This window comes from Brachyistius frenatus, unplaced genomic scaffold (assembly GCF_029030835.1).
Source record: "Brachyistius frenatus isolate BFR_SWC_R1_liver_20210118 unplaced genomic scaffold, ASM2903083v1 Contig_86, whole genome shotgun sequence".
NCBI classification, from domain to species: Eukaryota; Metazoa; Chordata; class Actinopteri; family Embiotocidae; genus Brachyistius; species Brachyistius frenatus.
In genome coordinates, this window is record NW_027210685.1 from 1,302,905 (window position 1) to 1,326,250 (window position 23,346).

Sequence of the window (23,346 nt, forward strand, 5' to 3'; positions counted from 1 at the left end):
TTTGATACCCTCCAAAACTCAACATTAAAAAGACAAAAATATTTCTTTGTTATGTTATTTTGTTTAACTATGAACTTACGATTTATAGTGGATACGCATAACTCCGGCTTCACTCTAATGTAGAGAAAATAACAGCAAGGAAACAAGGATTTGCTGAGAGCACAGACTCAATAGATCTGTGACAAATATGAATGAACAGGAGTCTCTGCCTTTCTCTTGCACAATATGTCATTGAGGTCTGTTTAAGAGGTCCTGTCAACAGGTAGTTCAACTTTCAGCTCATCCCCGCAGATCAGTGGGAGCCCTCCTGACAGCAAGAAAAGAAAGACACCAGGAGGGAGCGAGAGAGAGAGAAAGAAAAATGCTGTGGGTCTTTTTATCTGTCTGTCGCTCTGACAGCCTTGCAGGGGATGCCATGGGAGGAAGATCAATGCAGGACAAGCGGATTCCCACAGTTCATTGTTCCGGGCCAGCCAAATCATCTTCCCAAGACGGCCGGGAGCTCAAAGCTTCCCTTTATGATAACCATCCCTGGTATTATTCCCACTATGATGATGATGATGACCTGCAGATGTCTCTGTCTGTGTGTGTGTGTGTGTGTGTGTGTGTGTGTGTGTGTGTGTGTGTGTGTGTGTGTGTGTGTGTGTGTGTGTGTGTGTGTGCGTGTGCGCGTGCACATGTACATCTGTGAACACCTCTCCCCTTTTGAGTGTGTTACAATAGAGGTCACAGTGGCATGGTCAGACCCCTGCAGCAGTGAATAAAGCACAGCGATGAGCACAGGATTAACAGTGTCAAACATTTGTTAAGTAGTCTGTCTCACACTAGTGATGTACAGTTGTTATAAATATATATATATATATATATATATATATATTTGGTCTGCTCTATGTCAGGTGACTTACACTTCTTCCTGTCAGATCAGTCAGAAAACCTTCGTGCAGTACTGTGTGTGTCTGTGTGTGTTAGACAACGAGCGTTGTAGCGTACAGTGCTCATGCATGGTTACACTATGGGAAGAAAGAGGCCAGAGACACAATGGCCACAGTGTATCTATCATAGCTTACATCACTGGCCACTCTCTGCACTGCATGTCAATGCAGCAAACAGACACACACACACATTGGTATACTCTTCTATTTTTGTGAGGACACCCATTGACAGAATGGATTCCCGAGCCACTTTCTCTCATCTTAACCATCACAACTTAGTGCCTAACTCCAACCCTTACCCTGATTCTAAACTTAACGCTAAAACCAAGTCTTAACCCTAAAACTGTCCATTAAAGTTGTGAGGACCAGCCTGACCGTTGTCTTTGTGCAGAAATGTCCTCATACCAATCAAAAGGTGTCCTCGTAAAAGTAGAAACTCATCAGCGTACATACACCCTCCAATTTACACTTAACCATAACCTTAACCAGGACCTCAGAAATTGTGTTTTGCCTCAATCGGACTGGGCTTTGGTCCCCATGAGGACTGCTGGTCCCACCAAACTCTGTGTCCAAAACTGGAAAATTTCCCTAAACATAAAGCATGTCTTCAATTCAGAATGTGTTGATTTACACTATGAGGACTTGCTTTTGGTCTCCAGTCCCCATTATGTGACTATGTAAAGAGATTTAGGTCCTCCTATACAAATAAATCTGTCAGTCACATTTTGGGGCACTGCAGTGATGAACTGCAAGATTCAAGACTGAGACTAATAGAAAGTCGAGTTCAGTCACTCACTCTGATTTCCAGGTGATGGCGGGGAGAAAGAGACAAACAAAGAGAAAGATAAAGTAGTTGAATGTCAATACGGCCTAAATAACACAATATCAGAAATAATTGCTGTTTTCTTCCACTCATGCTGGGCGCTTTCTTGTAGAGTTTTGCATAATGACTACAGTCGAGGTGGGGTGGATGCGGAGGCGATAGTGGTGGGTGTGTGGCAGCGGTGGAGGTGGTGGTAAAGGGAGGGGTTGTTGTGACAGGTGCTGAAATCCAACTAGGGAGGCAAAGGAGACAAAGGTTCAATTTACTAAAAGGAGACTGTAATTGTTACACAGCTAATTAAGAGAAGAAGTATCTTTTTTGCACTCTCAACTATTTACGGAGAGCTGTGTGTGCATACTTTGGGAGCTAAATTGTGCCTTCAAGCTAAGTGAACGTATAGTAAAGAGTCACACAGTGCATGCTATGTGTGTTTTGAGAAAGGATGAGGCGTTACCTCAACATACAACATCTTTTCACAGCTTCTCTGCTGTTGGGAGTTTGGGACTTTCTCTTTCTTTTTTCTGCTAAAACAAAAGTTTATGGCTAATTAGCAGCACTCATTACAGGAAGCGAGTCAGGTAATTATTTTACATCATGCTGCCGATAATTGAATGATTCTTCAATGTCTGAATGTTTGAAAGTATCCCCCCCCCCCCACACACACACCCCAACCCCCATCCACCCCACCCACCCTTCTTTTTCTTTTTCTTTGAGGAAGATAAGAGAGAAGCTGGATACAGGTACCGCTGCCATATGCTCTTGAATGAAAAACCTCTTCTGTCGAAGCAAATGGGATTTTTAAATATTGAAACTGCTGCATGTCTTTTTAATATGACCGTGTTAAATCTCTCTTTATTCCATCACTTTGATAAACTCTCCCTTTCATTCTCTCTCCTCTCCCATTTTCTACTTGTCTTTTTTTTCCCCTTAATCTGAAGAGTTTGAAGGGAATTTCAGCTCTCTAAGAAGAAGTTAAACTTATTTTGCAACCACGCTGTCTTTTTTTTTTTTTTTCTTTAAGCAGCACGTTTCCTGTTTAAGAAAGCAAACTAATCTCATCAAAGCCATCAGGAAGCTGAGACTTCAGTGGAAATGCGTGCGATTCTCTGCATATGTTACAATATCTCTTAGTGGCCTTACAACCGCCATTGTTCTCACATGCTTTTGGTACAACTGGGGAACAAGAAAAAGAAAACAAGCAGCGCACTCTCTGCTTTCGCTCCTTTTACTTCAAAGTGAGATATGTACAGTGTGCTAATGTGGCACTTGATATAAAAGGAAAGGAATGAGAAGAAAGTGAGAGAGGATTTTCTACTTTAAGACCAGGGTGTATTTATTACAGACTAATTGTCGTAGAGGAAGTGCTTTAGAGGGGTGTGCTCTCTGGAGAGAGGGTGGAGGGCCGCAGGGACATAAGAGAGCATGTTTATCTATCAGGCTTTATCAGAAAAACAAAGTGGTGACTGCTCTTAAGATTAAAGATTGGGGTCTGGGGGAGTGGAGAGGGATGAAAAGGTTTACAGAAAGAAATAATAGAAATGAAAGACCGATAAACAGAAAAAGAGTGAAAAAGGAAGAGAGATGCCAGAGATGCCAGTGAGGCAGCGTTTGCGGCGATGCCAATGATTTAGTGAAAAGCAGCCGTGATTAAAAGCAGGAAGTTGGGTGAAACCTCAGAGAAGCTTTTTTTTTTTTTTTTTTTTTTTTTTTCTGCAGGCCCCTCTGTGAACTGGACAACAAATGCACTGTTAAACACACACACACAGAACTCATACTTCCACATCTGTTTGGTCACAATTTCGAAAATGTATACTGTGAATGCACACAATTCATACATTTGCGAAAGAGGAAAAAAACATCTAAAGTTAAACTCAAGCAGCCTTTCTTTGTGCGTTTAGATGTGTATGAACATGTTGTCTTTACTGTACTCCAAAGCTATATGCATAATGTAGTGCTCCCAGAGCCCACCAGAATGATGCTCCACTTCAAATGAAGAAATTCAATGTTTACAGTTCTCTTGGTCAAGTTAAAATTTATTTGCATTTTTTTACGTTTTTGGAGGTCAAATCATCTCTGAAGCATATGTCATGCAAGACAATAAAAACAAATGCAATAGGCAAAGTTGTTATATTGACATTTAAGGTGTATTGAGAGAGAAAGAGCTTAGACAAACATATTTAAATAGACGGCCCTCTTTAAGATTTTGCGAACATTGAAGTCATATCAAGTCTATTTTTATAGTCCCAAATCACAACAGAAACCATCTTGGGGTATGTCTTATATAAAACTGGTTGATGTGAATTGTCTAGCTGGTTGCACCAAACCTAGCCATCCAAGATAGTGGACTCGCACACCCAATTATATTCAGGGGATACAATGTCCTCTCACTTACTGACAAAATAAATATCCACTCAGGGGTGAGCAGGTGAACATTTTGCAAGCAGGAGATCAATGATAGTGGTTGTGCAGTCTGAGCTTATAGTCATGTGCTCCCTTAAGATTCTGTATGGACTCAAAGTGTTTTTCTCCTCACGGGCTGCGATATCGCTTGTGTAAAGAGATAGTCTGCTCGTTGTGAAGAGTCGCACAACAATGATATTGGTGGCCGCCCACCACTGAGCCTGGTTCTGTCGAGGTGTCTTCCTGTTAAAAGGGAGTTTTTCCTTCCATCTATTGGAGGTTTTTCTCCCTTAAAGGGGAGTTTTTTTTACTCCCAGTTTACGTGGGAATTGTTGAATTGTTGGGTTCCTCTGTATAATGTTGTAAAGTTCTGTTGTAAGGACAATTCTCTTACAATTTACAATTACAACATAGGTTATTTCAAGGCACTGAACCTGTGTTATAATTTAGCGCTTTATACTGTAAATACATTTAATTGAATATTTGTGCAGCTCCTCTACAACCACATGCATAAGTCTCATTTTCGCTTGTGGAATTTGGCAGCATGTCATACTTACACATCTACAGTTGCCAAGGGGTATGTGAAAATATTTACATTAAATGAGATAGTCAAACATAAAAAAAAACCTTGACTGATGGTTTAAAGTGAGGCCATTTCGCCAGTCCTCACTTATGTAAAGGGTCAGATTAGAATTAATATATAGATTTTGAAACAATATTTAAATGAAATGAAGTTTTATGCCAATTAAATTGTATCAATAGCCAGTAAAATGTCCACTAGAAGCTCCAAGCTGTCTGTATCAGTCTGCCGGTATGTGACTGTGTCCCAGGATTCTGCGCATCTGTCTACACCAGAGCCTCAGCTCAGAGCTGTCTGCCCTGCAGGCCAACACAGCATTTTTTCTCTCATTCTTCTCTGCCCTGCCTGACCTTCAACATTGTCACCAACTTACATATGTTCCACAACAAAGGCTACATTTCACACACTCATTTTAAAGACAGAGTGCACACACACTCAAACACGCACACTCACATTTGAGTCTGCGTATGCTCTGGTCAGGGGCTGAATTCGTTAGGGCAGTGTATGTTTATAATTAAAAATTACCTCTCTGCAGTAAAACGTATTAACAATCCAAACGTATTTTCTTATTTCAAACTCATACGAAAACACTCCCTTGTAACTGTCCCTTTACACACACATAATTTAACTCCCATAGGTGAAGAGAAAAAACACATTGGTACCGTGTGTCAAAATGATGTGCTGCATTATGTTTTTTTTTTTTTTTCTTCTTCCCAACTTAAAAGAATGCCACTAAATTACTAACATTCAAACAGCTGTGGCTGTTTGGGAGGAGTGATTTGTCTGTATAAGATGCACTTTCATTAATGTCTAAGTGGTTCCTGGGGCTTGCTTGAACCTTACAACTTTTATTGTTTAGGAGAGAAATATCTTGACATCTATAGTCGTACTAGAGAAATGCCTGACAGCAGCAGTTTGACCACAACAAGCGAGCCTAGTAGCCAGTTGATTGCTTGTTCCTGCAACTTGAAGGGGTACTGAAGAGGCGGCATCAGTTTGCCTCAAATTCCTCCTCTTCACACTTACACACACACACACACACACACACACACACACACACACACACACACACACACACACACACACACACACACACACACACACACACACACACACACACACACACACATACTCCATGAGCTCCTGAGCAGCCTCGGGGTGTTGGATGTGGGCAGTGGTGGGAGGTGGAGCTGGGTGTGGGTGCTTATAATCTGCATGCCCTCTGCCGTGTCCCACCACCGCAAAACCCCTCTTCTTTTCTGCCTCACCTCTCTGGCAATCCCCCCTCTCCCCTCAATCTCACCGCACTCCTTCCATCCCTCTTCATATTTTCTCCCCCTGCATCTGATTAAGTTAACAATGTGGTGTTATTTGCATGCTGATTTTGCAGACCCCACCACCCCCAACTACTCTCTCTCTCTCTCTCTCGCTCTCGTTCTCAATTCTCTGACAAACAAGAGAGGCAGGATCAGAGTAATGTGATAGCACAGCAGCCAGCCAATGCAATCTGCCTCAAAGACCAGGTGTTCACAATCCACCTCCCTCTTATTTCCTACCTCCATCATTTTGCTTGTTTTTATTCCTGCTATTCTTCTCTTTTATTCCCTCCCCTTAGTTCTTCATCTTCGTCTCCTCTCATCTATCCCTGGTGTGTTTATAAGGTTGTATTATAATCAAATCTGGAGCAAGGGAGGCCTGTCTTTTTTTATTAATTATAGGCCACAGCTGATGTGAATGTATTCCGAAAGCATCTTCAAAATAGGTCGGCGGTACAGTTTGCTATTCTTATCACATTTAAATGTCAACATGGTGCACAGCCCTACAAATTAGTTCAGGCAGGCTTCAACCCCCATTTAACATTTAAAGCGCCATTCTGTAGGGCTCAAAGAGCGATTTAAATCAGTTTACACACATACGCATATATACAGAGATAGCGCTTCGTCTTTCAAACTTCTCATTTCAACACAGACATTTAACTGCCAACCTTTGCCTAAGAGAATTCAGTTCAGCATCTGGATAGGGTGGGGGGGTGGAAAAAAAAATAACAGACCAAAAAAGGAAATACAAAGCAACAGAAACAATGCATTAGGTTTTATGAATAATAAATTTGGTAGTTGTTTCATGCAGAGAAGATCATGGTTTTTAGCATCTCCGCATAAATCCACTGCCTGGATGAATAAATCCGAAAAGGGAGACATTTTCTTGAGTTGTAGCTTATCACTGGTAAAGAACAACAATGATTTGAAATACATCTGTTCATATGCAGTGCCAACTAACCCCTATAGAGCAGCACAAGACAATAGAAGCCTACGCTGTTGTTCTACACATTGGTGGCTGGGCATACCAAATAGAGTTTACCTATCATCCCCTCAAACACACACACAGACACACATACAGTCACACACAAATGTCTATTGATGCAAACATAATCAACAAAAAAGAATCACGTACAATCCACCATAAAACAGTTTACATTACTTTTCCCCAACAAAACATGACTGTATTATTCCATTTTCAATAGAAACTCTGAGATAGCTTGCTGTGAATTAAAAGCTTGATCCACTGGCTGTGACAGCAGGACATAATTGAAGGAATACAAAATTAGTAAAGTTAAGAACCATGGCTCGAATGTCGGCATTAAAAAAAAAAAAAAAAAAAAAAAAAAAAAGAAATCCTCTAAATTTTGGGTGGAATTTTAGAAATGAACCATTAAACAATAATCAAATATATTTGTGTTGATACTGGGTTGTAACCTCTGTCTCTGTTCTCCATGACCGTTGACACTTTAACGCCGTTGAATCCATCCTGGTATGTCATTGAAAACTGCATAAATGTAAAATGTGGACATCATTAAGTTACTAATTTGGCTGTTTGAATGTTTGTTCTACTACTACTTCCATATCATTTATTTACAGGCTGTACATTGTGCCTGTGCTTCATGACAGATGTGTTTTAAAGACAACAAATAGCATCTGATTAATTACGTTCTTAAAATGATACAATTTAATATAATACAACAATGAACTAGTACATTCAAAACCACTGGCTCCAGTGAATACTTTTACTTAACTGTGAACAGTTGCCTTCAAGAAAAGCATGTGAAGTGTGTAGTTGCTGCACACAAACGCACACACACACACATACACACATCCAAGTAAGAGCCCCCAAGTCAGAGCGGTTATGACAAGGGAAAGGGGTGATGTTCAGCCTTAAGGAAAAGTTGGCCCTGTCAAGCTGTTTCATGCCATTGAGATGTAGGATCAACTACTTGTCTACACACACACACACAAGCACACAGAGCCCCGGAGCAGTAGCCCTGTTAAGAGACTTGCTTTGCATCATTACACTGCTGACCCCAGTTGTTCCAATGACTGTATGACTGTCTGGGGGGGTGGGGGGAGGGGGAGGGGGGGGCTCAAGCAAACAAAGCAGACAATTACAAATTTAGATTAGACAGAAAATAACCAAAAACAAAAAAAAACTGTAAAGGGATATTTAAAAATGTAAGAAGTATAAATGGTGATCCTCAACACTAATACACTCCTCTATTGAGTTAAATCCATTTTAGTTATGTTTAAGTTAGTGTATCGTTACATTATATCATTATATACGACTTAGTATATATTAGGTAGCCTAATATGAGAACAAGAGCCAGTGTAGGGGTCACAGAGAGACTTGAGTATCAGCTTACAATTGCCCTATTACATCAGCATAAGTAACTGAATCCAAAGAGCTAACTAGCTTATAAGAGACCCAATCCCTCTGACTGGCTTCCCTCTACCTCTAGGCTTGGCTATGACTCTTTCCCATCCAGCCCAAAGCAGAATGCTCTATGGGTGTGCCTAATGTGGACTCGCTGAAATGTCAAAGCATTATATATCCTTTTACGCACAGAGTGGCCCCTAAGGGTTTAATTGACTATGCTGTAAAGTGAGTTTGAGAGCCACGAGAGAGTGCGATGAAGATGAATATGTTTCATTAGAGGGCAAACAGAGCCTGATGGCTAGAACTGGCATTGAAAGAGGGGTAAGAGTCTAACACTGATTAAAAATACATTTATCCATTCACAGTCCACAATGAAATGTACAGGCACAGTTGTCCACTCCTTGGCCGATTCACCTTCAGTGAACTTACTAGGTTAGCGATTCACAGTTACATGTGTTGCTCCCCTCTGTCTTTTTTTCTTCTCTCCCGGTTGGCCTCTGTCTTTCTCTGAACCAAACAAGAAAGGAACGAGCATCCAACAACTGCCTGGTGACTTCAAATACTTGTCAAAAAAAGAACAGAGCAGAAAACAGAGAGGAGAAGGGAGCCCCACTACTATCCCGCGGCCTTCGTTTACCAATTATACTGAGTACCTGCTGACAGGTTTGTTGTCACAGTGTCTGCTTAGCCACCCAGCTCCCCTCATCTCCCCCCTTCAACATCCCATCACTTTTCATCCCACTCTGTTACAGTTTACCATGTGCTACGGAGAGGGAGCTCATGGCAACTCCAGGCAAACCGATGAAACAAAAGAAAAGGAGGATACGGACAGAGACAGTAGAAAGTTTGGGTCCAAGATTTGGGTTTCAATCAGAGAAACATTTACAGTAAGAGCAACACAAGTTAAGAGAGCTTTTTAAGGCTCTCTTGCAGGGCTAGTTCAATATATGTTTTTGAAGACCCCTCGTGACAGCTGTTGTTGCCAATATTTTGTCAAAATAAAAAATAAAAATGTACAATTGTAAGAGACAGTAAGAGAGGTGATACAATCGGTTTGTTATCAGGCCACACTAGACATAAAGACTTTCAAACTTAGTTTGAGAAAGTATAAAAGACCAAAATATTCATCATTGTCAGTGCATTTTCACAACCTCCCAAGCCCTCGGTCTAAACACAAATGTATTGTCTCACTGTTATTTTTAAGTAATATAATATCAAAGTCATCAAAGTAAAACACAACAGCATTATGTTGATCTAATTTTCGTTCAATTTAAAAAAGATTGTTCCAAACTTCTTTACATTTATTTCCCACTTTCCCTCTTACTATTTCACTCTACATTTTGTTTCTTCCCTGTAACACAGGGAGGTTTAAAGACACAACATGAGTAGTGCACACATCACCACCCCCTACCCATTTCCCCTCTGTCTTGCCATCTCAGAAACTCAGTCAGCCCACAAACACAACTGAGACAAAACATAATCGTAATGGCTCATTAAAGGGAATGGAGACGACTTAGGAAAACAAAGCAGCCTTCACTGGGCTGTCACCGAAACTCCTGCGGTGGTACGTCCAAACTCCAGCTGGTGACAAGGAGGCAAAAATGTCTTCCTCCCACCGAAACTCTCGTCGGTTTGGAGTGTTTTGACTGCACTCGACGTGTCTCTATTTGTTCTGTGACAAATCTAATGTGTTCTCAGGAGAGTGACAGACCACTGCGCTCCAGAGAGAAGAGAAACATGTGTGTTCACCTTCTTTTTCTCAACTGTCAGAGAGGGTATAATTCAAGAGGTAAGACTAAAGTATTGTACATCTGTAAAAAAAACAACACTTCGACAAGGTTGTGTTCGAATCAGGGAAGGTTGGAGTGAAGCCGATTCTTAAACTTAAACTTAGTCAGGGTAACAGTGGGGGAACTTAAATAAAATCCTATTTATTTGGCGGCAAATTACAACTCAAGTTATTTCAAGGTACTTAACACAGCAAAGTCCTTACAACAGATATTTACTGCATTATTCACAGAAACCCTAAAAATCAACAATTCCCACATAAGCTAGGGGGGGGGGACTCCCCTTTAAGGAAGTAAAACCTCCAACAGAGGAGGAAAAACTGCCTTTTAAAAGGCAGAAACCTCCGACAGAACCAGGCTCAGAGGTGGGCGGCCATCTGCCTCGACCAGTTGGGGTGAGGGGAGAGCAGGGTTTAGGGTCGAACTCGACAGAAAGAATGAACATCAAGAATACTAACTCTTGATGATGGTGCTGGAGAGACTTATCTAAAGCAGCGGATCTGCACAGAGGGTCAAGACCCGAAGTCTGCTTGAGTGGGTCACGGATGTGTATGAAAAAACAAACAAACACAATCTTGCTTTGCCACTAACTTGTTAAACATTGAAGACCATATCGTCTCATATATTTTGTGTGTTTCATCCAAAAGTCTCATAAACAAAACAAGAGTTTCTTTAGTACAGCCAAAAAAAAGTGCTAAAGAAATTTGAGCCCTCTTGTGTTCACAATATTCACACTTGGTCAGAAATATATTGAGAAAAATAGTGTGTTTCTCTTCAAACTTATGACATTGGATAATTTAGTGGCAATCAATCAATACTGAGTAGAATGGCACTGTAAACTCTATCCTTTTGTCTTCCACTCTGCTGAAGCTGCTCATCTTCTTTTGGAATATGTTTCTCACTTGTTTCCTGACTGAAGCTGCTGTGTACAGCTAATCCCATAGGCAGCCCCTGACCCGGCACCTATTGCAGTGAAAGCACAGTTGTATCTGCTTAGCAATTCCCCAGTAATTAAGGAAGGCCCGCACCATGCCTAAACCTCTCCCTGACAGTGTTGTGTCTGCACTGCATGGAGACAAGTCATAAGAGGCTTAAGGCTCATGTACCTGCCACTCTGCCTGTGTATGTTTCAAGAATAGATGGACAGAAGATTAAAAGTGATTGGAAAGTTAAAATCAACCACCTTTACTGCTTTTTTAATTACTGTGAATTTCACCTCAATGTGAGCCGCACTATAAATACGTCCCAACTCCCAAGAGGCCCTGAAATTCAACTTGTAAATGAACGCAGAAACACACACAACCCTTTCACAAAATGACCAAAAACTGAACCCACACTTCTCAGAAACTGGGCCAAACCATATGTTCTGTGTATTTTGGGATCAGGCTGATTCATTGTCATGATAGCATTCAAAAAATTAGATATTCAAAAAAGAGGTAAATTTGAAGAAGCAAGAGTGGACGAGACAGAGTAAAGCCTTGACAGGAGGGAGGGAAGACCAACAGGAATATGTGATCAATCCAGATTTTAAGGAGGGTTCCGGAACAATAAAATAGGGTTGAACTTCAGCAAGATCAGCATCCAGGGAAACATTAAAATGGAAGAACTTTTTTATTTGACAGGGATAAACTGATCTGTAATTAGGTCAAATGGATTCAAATAGAAAGTTGAAAGATATATCATTTTTTTTGGTTCGGGTGCGTAACTGGTTTGTATGGATTCCCAGGATGGCAGGAGTTAAAAGTGAGAACAAAAAAGAGAGAGAATGGGAGATGAAAAACAGTACATTATGTGAGACCTGAGAAAGTTTAATGTGAGGATAATGGATCTAAGAGAGACAAAAGTGAGAAAGTGTTCTGTGCAAGGGTCAATGATTAAGAGAAAGCAGACAAGGTGAAACGTGCTGATGATGTCTTGAATAGATGGGTCAAAGGAAAGAGGGAGAAAAAGAGAAAAGAGGAGAGTTACAGAGCACACCCACACACCCACTGCAGGAATGAGCTGCGTTTCATCAAAAGGTAAAGGCATGTAAACATAAATAAAAGTTTAAAAAACTAAAACAAGTGTTCCTTTACACACCTATCCCTTCACATAGAAAACCAGAGGGACCGCTACTGATGTTTTTTTGTTTTTTTTAAATACATTTGCTCAGGCCTTTAATGGATCCAAAAACTAGAAAGCTGCTAGATAAGCTCAGTTTGCAGAGGCACTTAAAAGGAAAAGCATGACAACAAAGTTGAAGAAATGGGGACCAAGTTTAAACAAAGACATTTCATAAATTAAAGAGGTGAGGTGATTGTGAGGAGCTCGGTTTTGCAAAGTTGTAGGTTGTATAGGAAATACTTTCAAACAAGAACACTTATATATGATGTTCCTCTTTATTCTCTCTTGATGTAGTCACTTTTTAAAAAAGTTAACATATCATTAACACATCATTGCAAAATAGATGAATAGTCATTCAAAAGATAATAATAAACAAATAATGACTAAGCATCAGAAATAAAGTCAAGTCAGCTTCTGTTACTTCTGTTGGGCCAAATCAGGACAATCACATGCTTAAGTGAAGGTCTGATGCATGTATAATCTCTACAAATAATTATTAGACATGAATATTGCACAAACTGCTTATGGAAATGTTTTTTTGTGAGTCATGATATGTGCTCAATTGTGGGCAACTGAATTTCCAGGTGGTTTTATCACCTTAACATTTGATTTAAAAACAAATTTAAAAACTAAACTAAACATTGCAAAAGACTACAAAAGCTGGCTGCTTTTACAGCAAAATCATGGGTGTAATCTTTTTTTTTTTTTTTCAAATTTTAAAGTGCACTTTAAGTAATTTGATGCTTTTTTATAGTATACTTTATACATACTCTTTTTACTCTACGACATTTATTTGACAGGTATTGCCTGGCAACGATTTTATATAGAGAACATGTATTCTCAACTCATAAAATCCAATGTATTGTTGCAGATAAAAATATGCCGCAAAATAAAGTAGTTATAATTAGCTCGACTTCATTCAATTTCAACAATCAAAATGTACTGTTGTTGTCGTACATGTTAAGACTGTAGTAAAATGATCCAGTAATCCCACAAGAAAAATATTTTACCCTGAAATGCTATGCAATGAGCACAACACTTCTACATTGGATTGCGCAAACACTGAACCGTTTTCACTACTAAACACTACGAACGAACAATAAAAAAAAAAAAAAAACATCAGGTGGATTTGAACTACAGATTCATATCATGTCTAATTTAGTCTTCTCCAACCTAAAGTCAGTTCCACTGTGTCAGAAAACACAGAATTATTGTCTTTCAGTTGACAAGGACTAAAAATACACAGACAATAGCTTTGAGATGAGCAGAAGCAAAGAAGGAGAGAAAATCTTTTGTCCGTCAGCTGTGTTTTCACTCCACTTTCCACCCCATGCCAGTAACTGCAGAATAAACGGATATGTGAATTAAACCCTATTGTTTTAAAAGATCTGCTTCTAAATTTAGGTGCCGCTCTTGTTCTGCCTAAATGTGAAAGAATTTGCCAGTTATGTTTGTGTGTTTTATTTTCTTCCTTTCCTTCATCCCTCATTGTCATCTCCGCTACATACATCTCATATTGTTTGAACAAGTGCGAGTGGTGTATCTGTGCATGTGTCAAGGCAAGAGGAAAAAAAAAAAATACACATACACACATATATAGTTCAGCCATGCGATTTTTGCAATTAGAAAAGACACAAAAATAATTATTCTGCAGCGCAGTCAGTCAACATATCCTGAGTCGATGATGCACGGATCACGTGTTTAATAAAAAAGGTTAATCAGTTGTTAATCAGAGGATTAATAATGTGTTATTTTCTTTACAAAATCATTAATATTATGCCATAAATATTTAACATTGATAGGTCTTTCCTTTCTTCTTTTTTTTTGGTGGCACAGACAGCATGGGGGTGGGGGTAATATGTGTTTGGTGATGCAGGGCAGAGTGAGCAATATCCAGACATTAATGTGCATTAATCATGCTTTGGTGAAGACAAATAAATTCATTCATGTTTATTAATACAACCTTGGAGAAAACAATACTCTTTACATTATTCACCGAGTTATTAATAAAGCATTTATGAACAGAAGGACCACAAAACAGGGACTGGGGATCAGGAAGAAAGAAAGGCAGATTAAAAAAAAAAGAGAGAAACAAAAAGGAAAATGAGAGCAGAGGTCAGAGTCAAAAAGCCAGGAGCAAAAGTTGTGTGTTTAGGATGGAGGGGGACATTTAGTGAGAGAAGAAGTCTGTGTATGTACGTAAAACAGTGAGAGTAGTTCACCACTGGAAAGCTGGGGGTTAAACAGAGATTTTCTGCCCTCACTCTTCTTCTCCTTGACAAATTACCCTGCCCGTTTGTTAATCAAAGCAAAACAAATATTGCTTTTAATTCGCTCCATTTGTTTGAATGAACATACAGACATTCCCAAAATACTCATTCCCAGCTCAAATGTAATTAAATTGTGCCTTTAGTGAAAACATGCAGTGGTACTCCAATTAGTTGTGTTTTTGTCATTGGGTAAAGACGGAGAATGGCAGTGGGTGTGCCCCGGGCACCTCAGCGTCCCGACATGGAAGTGTGTCTTAGCAGGCGGGGGGATTGGCCATAGTATGTTTGTTAGACAATGTTTGGATGCACATGGCTGACTGCAACAGATGTGTTTGATGATTTAGAGATCTGATCATTTTTTTTAAAACTTGTTTTATGACTGTCTTATAAATTATCATTTTAAACCAGAGAGCCATTCTCTCAACAACGATGGCAGCATATGTTTTTAGTTTGAAACTCATGACTAATCCAAACCAAGTAATATTTGTGCCATGATAAAAAAAAAATTCCATCGAGATTGTTTTACTATTAACTTGTTTTACTGGCAACAAATATAAGACTTAATATATAGAATATATACTAGAATATACCGATATATATACGGCTTGTCATTTTCCTGCTGCAATATTTGCTGCATCCCTCTTGCTGTCTACTCTGACTTTCTGGATCAGATTCGGGTTTAAACATGATATTCCCATGTGATTGCTTGTAAAGTGTACGTTGCTGTGAATGGTCATTTACGTGTCAATCAACTGGTCCCTAATCATATCCCTATCTCCGTCCCTACTTTTAAAACTAACCTTAACCCTCTCACAATGTAACAACCAATCACAGACAAAACGTCCCTTCCAGGGATCCAAATGTCGCACCAGCACAGCGCTGGGTCTTACAGCTCCAGCAGGCTTACTAAAAGTTGGCCCATCAGAAGGAAAATGGCTCTGTGACTGGCGCGCTGATCATTTCCATCCTCCACTGATCAGTTGCCACTGGGCTTAGGTATGGTTAGTGTGAGGCACTGCTGATGAAAAGGTGAACAACACTACAGGTGTGTGACAAGAGGCAAACTTCCAGGCCTATTCACAGCCACAACCCAACTTTCTGCCTGGCAATGTGAATAATGGCCTTTAGACACTGGGGGTCTTGTTTTTTGTGATTAAAATCGTTAATATATTTTTTTGAATAGCTGTTTTTGTCATGATTACATTCACACAGAATTCTCATTCAGATGCTGCATTTGAAGCTCACACAGAGGGATTTGCAGGCCAATCCCTACAACTTTCAAGGAGCTTCTTCTGTCTTGATCGGTTTACCTGTATCATCAGGTCTGAATCCAACAAACAAAACTTCATTCAGGAGATCATGGATGTTTGTATAGCTGTCTATATCCTGTGTTAAACTGATACACAGATGCTCTAACATGATATATTGTAGTGCACAACAGTCAAACAAAAACGAGTTTGCCTCCTACCGTGGGAAATCCTAATACATTATTGCCAACCGTACAGATTTTAAAGAGATATTTTGGTTTTTAATCAGTTTTTTGGTTACAATTAGAGAAAAGCTGTCTCAAGTTCACATTGCTGCCAGTGTGAAGAGTTTTTTTGCAAAATACTTGCTTGAAAATATTTAGCATTTTCTGGGTTAGGGTTAGACCTTAACACTCACTGTATTGGCACTAAATGGTTTGACACCCACCCCCGATCCAAATCATGCTAAAATGATATTATAGCACCAGTCAAACCAATGGACAGCACATGGGGTGGGTGTTTTATAAGATTATGTCAGTACTGTAATGTGGTCCATCTATGTACATATCTACTTATGTACATATCCATGCTTCTCCACCTTAACTGCTGTAATTTTTTTTCTTTTTTTTCTTTGTCTTAAGCTCCAAATTGTATTTTTATTGAAGGACTATATGGATCGCTCAGCAAAATGTCATCCGTCAAGCTGTCGATGAATCCATCCTTTCATTTAATGATCAGCCTACCTGATATGCATTTTATGTGGCTCCATATATCTTTAATGGGAATCAATGGAAAGAAAAAATGCTGGAAGCCTGCAAGATGCCTGTCTGACTGGTTATTTGGTTATACGTACGGCTGTTCTTAGCCGTGTGGCTTTGTATCATATACACCAAGATGAATGTGGCTGCAAAGCTGGCTCGCTGTGGGTTAGAGACTGGCTTACACATGGGTCTGTACAATACTGCTGCTTCATTCACCCACTTGCCTTCTCTTCATAAACTAAAGGACAAGACAGGGGGGAGAGGAAGAGATTGAGTGAACGAGACAGAAAAATAGAAGGTGGGAAGGATGAAGGTAGAGAGAGAGGAAAAATAAAGACAATTAATGAAAGAAGAGGAAGAAGAGATGGAGAGCAGGGGTTTAAAAAGAATGAAATGAAACAGCCAAGAAGAAAGAGGGAAGGGAGGGACGTCCATTGGATGTGGTTTCAGTTAAATAGTGATTTCATCATGTGATTTTTTTTTTTTTTTTTTTTTGGGGGGGTGGGGTGCCTGTGGCAGCTCTAAAACACATAACTTTTTATGAAGTGAAAATCAAATATTAAAAATGACAGGCCTTATAAGTGTGCTGAGTGAGCTCGGGTCACGGAGGGAGGGAGGCGCGGGCGGCTTGTCAGCTACTATCTGTCAGGGTGAATTAGAAACAATCAGGGCCGAGTGAAAGGGAAGGTGATTGTTATTAAGCGGCGGGGCCCTGTGAGCAGGCTCCCCAGATGTGGCTGTGCATATAAAAGAACAGGAAGCCGGCAGTTTAATTCAGGAAACTTGCCGAGGCAAGCGAGCAATACCACAAAGGAGGAGAGGAAGGCGGTAGGTGCTTTTTTTCCTCTGCTCCTCTGACCAGCCCACACAGAGGGCAAAAGGGAGAAATCGCAGATGAAATCTATACAAGTCGACCCTAACACACACACACACACACACACACACACACACACACACACACACACACACACACACACACACACACACACACACACACACACACACACACACACACACACACACACACACACACACACACGCACCTACGGGAGCTTCTGTCTCACCGTCTATCCCTACTGAACACTCCCCTGCCGCTCCCTGAGCTGCTGTCAGTGTTTAGTTTGGTACATGCACACACTTTTCTCACGTGCTTGTGGACAAGCACAGTGATGGACATGGACATGACTTAGTTTTGACTCCTTCGGTAGTACTGTCAAGTTGCCCTCCCGTACCCTTCTTAAACTCAGACAGATATCAACACACAGATTCCTATCAGAAAGACGGGGAAAGACTGGCACACAGTGGGGGTTGCTGCATAAGTTGGGGGCTGGTTGATCCGTACAATATGTTAGTCAGGAGAGGGTGGGGGTATTTGAATGACAGGGAGCGACATCTGCCAAAAGGCTGCAGCCTCAAAGGCACAATGGCCATTGTGACACTGCCACGCACACTGGCAACAACTCAGAGGAAGAAACCTAACTGGATGCCTCAGTTTAACTTTTAATTGGTTAAATGGATATCAAACAAAGTCTGATCATTATAAGAGGGTGTATTTGACCATAATGGGAGCCAATCTTCTCCTACCTCTTAGACAGAGAGTCAAGTGGATCCATTGTGTCCCAAACAGTTTCACTTAACACTAGTTACGTGAAATCAATGGGAAGTACAGAAGGGAAAAAAGAGCAGAAATGAAGGAGGTTGTTAAGATAGTTTCTTTCATATAGTGCTTCTGTCTCGGAGCGTGAAGGGCTTTGATTTCTGTTTACTTTGTAGTGAGAGATATCGCAAGAAATTATCCCTTCCCTTAAGAATCACTGATCATCCAATAGGTTGAAATAAAGCAGACTTCTTAGATGTTCTCTCCCTCTCTCTCTCCCTCCTGTCGTCTTTATTGTGGTGATCAGTCGAATGCTCGTCTAACACGAGCCATCTCTGGTTTCCACCTCCCAGGTTTCACTCTGTTGCCACTGCCGATGTAGCGGAGGTTATGGTGTTAAACACAGAGCTGCTAAACGTTCCCAAAGGTAATAACAGTCATTGTATATACAGTACTGTGCTGTACGGCAACAGGAAGTTTCTGCCAAGTGTGGAAGCAATATAAATGGAGAGAAAGAGGTGAAAAGGAGAGTTTCGGTGGTCAAAATGAAAGGAAATAGAAAAATTTGCAGACAAAGAATTGAAATGAAGAGAAATGAGGAGTGCAAAAGAAAAGAAGTGAAAGATGAATAATTGCTAAACCATACATAAGGAGAATAAAAAATCTGATGGTGAGCAAGACCATCCATTACGTTTACATATGTGTATATATATATATACACACACACACACACACACACACACACTCACACACACTGTGCTTATATAAAGATCCAAATCACATCATAAGTACACACCCTCACTTCCTCAGACAACATTATAGAGAGAACAATTCAGAATAGTTCCAACAATTCTCACATTAGCGTGAGGGTGAATGATTTCATATTATTTTTAGATTTTATATGTTAGATCAATGTGTGTCACACAAACTCATAGAGAGCCCAGCAGTATAATCTTTCATCACATGACATCATAATTATATCTGGAACGAAGTGAATTGTTGTAGTCCTTTTTCACAAGTAAAAAATGATGTACAGTCTATTCATTACATTGTGTTTCAAACAGGAAACACAAATAGTTTTCTGAAGAACCATGATAGAGTTGGATTACTGCACAGAGGACAGTATTTCTCTCCTGACCAATTGATCTAATTTTCTTTTGATGAACAGAGAGAAACGGTATAAAAATATATGCTATTTTAAGGTATGTGAAAAAAAGGAAACCCGGCTTATCAGGGAAGACAAATGTATAGATATGGATGCTGTGGGTGGTGGAAACCCGCCTCCTCCCCTCCATCCCTACTCCAATCCAGTCCAATCCTACTTTTTCTGTAGGAACCCAAATCCAGGCCATGTCTAAGATTTCACAACGATTAGTGAGGGAAGGATGAGAAGGGATATAGAGATGTACTGGAGCAGCATTAGCCATTAATCACCAAAGGTGGGGCAAAAGGGAGAGAGGGGGAGATGGAGAGAGAGAGAGATAATGACAGAGAGTTCTGTCCATGGCCCTGCATACGACTTGTACTTTTGCTGTCTGGACCTCCAGGGGTCTTATGTTTGACTGTGGACCAGAGGTTCAGTAGCAGTACAGGAGCACCCTAATCCTGGGCCTTTGGAAGAGTAGTCAGAGATTCAAGACCAGTATATACAGTATGTAACATAAAAGTGACTGGCATCAATTTATTCCAAAAATGATTTCTGTGTGAAGTAGAAGTGCATGTTTTAAGGGAACAGAATGTAAAGTTTATATTTCTTGTTATTTTGTCTATAATGACATCTGGTGTTTAAGTTTCTAATCTGGAAAAAGGAGAATACTGGATATTGCTACTCTGCATCTACAGTATTTCTTTTTGTTCCTCATTCATTCAGCATCTGACTTCTTTTTTTCTGAAGCTTTATTTATCTTTAAAGAGCTGATCCAAAATTACAAATTCGGGCTTACGTGGCTGTCTGCTCTTTGAAGCATTTATAGTCACCTGTCAACATGGCTGTTACTATAATGCCAACTCAAACACACACAAAATGTGTTCCCTCTTCCTGGAACTAAAATGTGAAGTCTGTAGAACACATCACCTTCCAAAAGCTTTGAATAATCAGCTTAAACCAACCTGTAAACCTGCTATCTTTCTTTTTGTAATCAACAAATTACACAAACTAAATGACAAAATAGGTAGTTTGTCATCACCTTCAAAAACAATCCATACATTTTCTGATCTAATTCACCTCTTTGCAGGACATTACCATCACAAAGAACAAAACAAATTGATTTGCCAGTCTTTTGATTTGCCACAACTATAGTTCACGTTTACTTAGACACTAAAACTACCTGGTTAATGAAAGAAAATAATGGTTAAAACACATTTGTCTTCATAACAACCTCCTTAAAAACCCTTGCTTTAATTCTGTTCAGTTAAATTTAATTTAATGTAATTCCATTCAATTTATATAGCACCAAATCGCACAATCAACACATTTCATCTCAGGGCACTTAGTAAAATTGCAGGAGTTTGCTTATCACGAAGAATTAAATGTAGGTGTGACAATACATTCTAGTAACAATAAGACCTCTCATTAACATGTGACGATGTGTGGACTTTTGGACACATGGTAATCATCAGACTTACTCTGTATGGGGCGAGATTGTTAAGATATTGCCCATGTACAACCACCTGCTGTGCAGATGACTAAATCATATAATTATTCAGAAACACCACACCAGGTAAATGGATGTTTATACTGCTGTTTTTTTTCAGGGAAGTCAGTGTACAAAACCAAAATATTCTCCTGAAACTAAATGCATATTGAAATATCATGATTGGCCTAAATAATGTTAAAAAAAAAAAAGTCATGCTCAACAGTGAAAGATGACCATATGAGATATGTAACAACCTTGGAGCCACACCTCCCAGGAATAGGAAAAAGTAGCTCTGCTGGACAACAGGTTCCTCCTGTGTGTAGTGTTATCATTACTAGCAGCCTTGTCATGTGGAGCAGACATATAACACACAGACAAACTGATCGCTGTGGTGGGAGGCAAAGTGAAACAGGGTGACCATAAAACCAGAATGGCCTTCACTTAGTGTTTCCTGCATCACCCACTCACATCCTTACACCCATTCTCTTTTTTTTTTTTTTTTTTTTTTCTGTACTATGAATAAATTTAGTCTGTCCCGGACATGAAAATGTCAAATACCTAAAATACACCTAGGCTAAATAGCATATTAATTTTTAATGCCTGCTCATCCTATGCTGCTATTCTCATATCAAGCCTGTCTGCCAACAGCTGTTGCTGGCTCTGTAGCTGGGAATTTATCATCCATCTAGCTAAAGGAGGGGAGAGAGGGAGGGAATAAAAAAAGAGATGGGAGACATTGTTCAAGAGACAAGGGAAAGGGGAGGGACAGATCTGTGTTTTCATGGATCCCTACCTTGCATTTATATCACCCACACCTCGCAACTTTCTTACTTTGATATACGAGTGAGATTCAATTACACTAATGCCAAACATAAATTGTGCAAGATTTGTTCCTTTTCCCCCCTTTGCTGTGTGTTATAGTGCAAGTCTCCTCATACATAAAAGAGAAATAAGGAGCAGAGTGGTGACATTGACGCTGGAGGTAGTGACATTGGGGAGAGCGGCAGAGGGAGACGAGATACACTGAAGCAATGTGCCAGTGTGGGTGTTGAATGCCACCCATGTGCGTTTTTAGGTGGCATGTGGTGGATGATTATCATAGATTATCACAATCCAGATTGTTACAAGTTCTGTCTGTGCACATAGCAGCAGTGTACTGTAGCTGTGTGACTGTCTGTGTGTATGTGTGTGTGTGTGTGTGTGTGTGTGTGTGTGTGTGTGTGTGTGTGTGTGTGTGTGTGTGTGTGTGTGTGTGTGTGTGTGTGTGTGTGTGTGTGTGTGTGTGTGTGTGTGTGTGTGTTTTGGTTTAAGACAGAGTGCCTTTGGGGACAAGACTAAATGTTGAGTGTATGATGAACAGTTGGAATGTGTGAGTGTATGTGTGCATATATTTGTGTGTATATCTGTCTTTTTTTTTTTTTTTTTTTTTTTATCCTGACAATATGAGAAGCAAATATAATACAAGGTTTAGAAAAATGAGAGACATTTTTAATTTAAAGACATTTTGCTACAGGCTAAGGTAAGAATTGTGTTAACTTACCTTATTACACCAACTGCATACTGGTGCGCAACCTGTTTGTTAGGATCAAGAGGCCTCCTCTGTCACTCTTCACTGACTACTGCTTACTGGAATGGCAACCTACAGGGAGAAAAATAGGAGGGGAAGGATTAGAAGAGGAGGTGATAATGATATATAGAGTTGAGAGGTGGAGAGAAAAATGGACAGGGGATGCAGCATGAAGAAAAAGACAGGAACACTGTAAAAGAAGACGAGCACGAGGTGGGGGGAAGGGTCGTTGTCAAGATGGAAATCTAACAAATTCAGTAAGCGCCGCTTCAGAGGTCAAGGGAATGCAGCTGAAAAAGGTTAAAGATGAAATCAAAGCCGGGGTGCTGCGGTGCCCGGAGGCACAGCTGAAAATCTATCCCTCCAAGGCAAGGCCACCGCTGACGCGAGGCAGACAAGAAGCTAAATACTGCATGCCACTCGGGGATCTTTCATTTTCAACCGATCAATAGGGGCTTATATTTATCAGGGCCTCCTAGCAGCTGCCACGTCTGACAACCTCCACTTCATTTTTGCTCTCCTCCTCTGTTCTTTTTTTCCTCCAGCTCCTCCTCTTCTCTTCCTCCACCTCCTCGCCCTCACACGCTAAATTGAGACCCATCGACCATGAAAAGGGGCAGAGACCCTGGATTGCCATTAACCCCCCTTGTGTCACTAGTCTGTCTAACACACACACACACACACACACACACACACACACACACACACACACACACACACACACACACACACACACACACACACACACACACACACACACACACACACACACACACACACACACACACTCATACGTAAATGCCCTGGAGATACAATTCTGCTAAAGGTCTGCCTCCCCCATCTTTGAAGAAACATGCCTTATCATTATGGCCTTGGCAGAGACACCAGCACCAGTGTCTTTTGTTCCTCAAGCTGCCCATGCCACCCAAACACACACA

At 40.3% G+C, this 23,346-nt stretch overlaps 1 protein-coding gene across 9 annotated transcripts in view; it reads right to left on the reverse strand.

Annotated features, from left to right (window-relative positions):
- znf536 (zinc finger protein 536) overlaps positions 1-23,346 on the reverse strand; it is a 198,033-nt gene that overhangs the window by 93,630 nt on the left and 81,057 nt on the right. For 8 of the 9 annotated variants that reach the window (XM_069709846.1, XM_069709847.1, XM_069709845.1 and 5 more), the window contains one exon: positions 22,382-22,480. The gene's annotated coding sequence lies outside the window, so the exon portion shown is untranslated. Of the gene's footprint in view, positions 1-1,728; positions 2,011-22,381; positions 22,481-23,346 lie in introns of those variants that run through there. The other variant, XM_069709848.1, reaches the window with a different exon arrangement.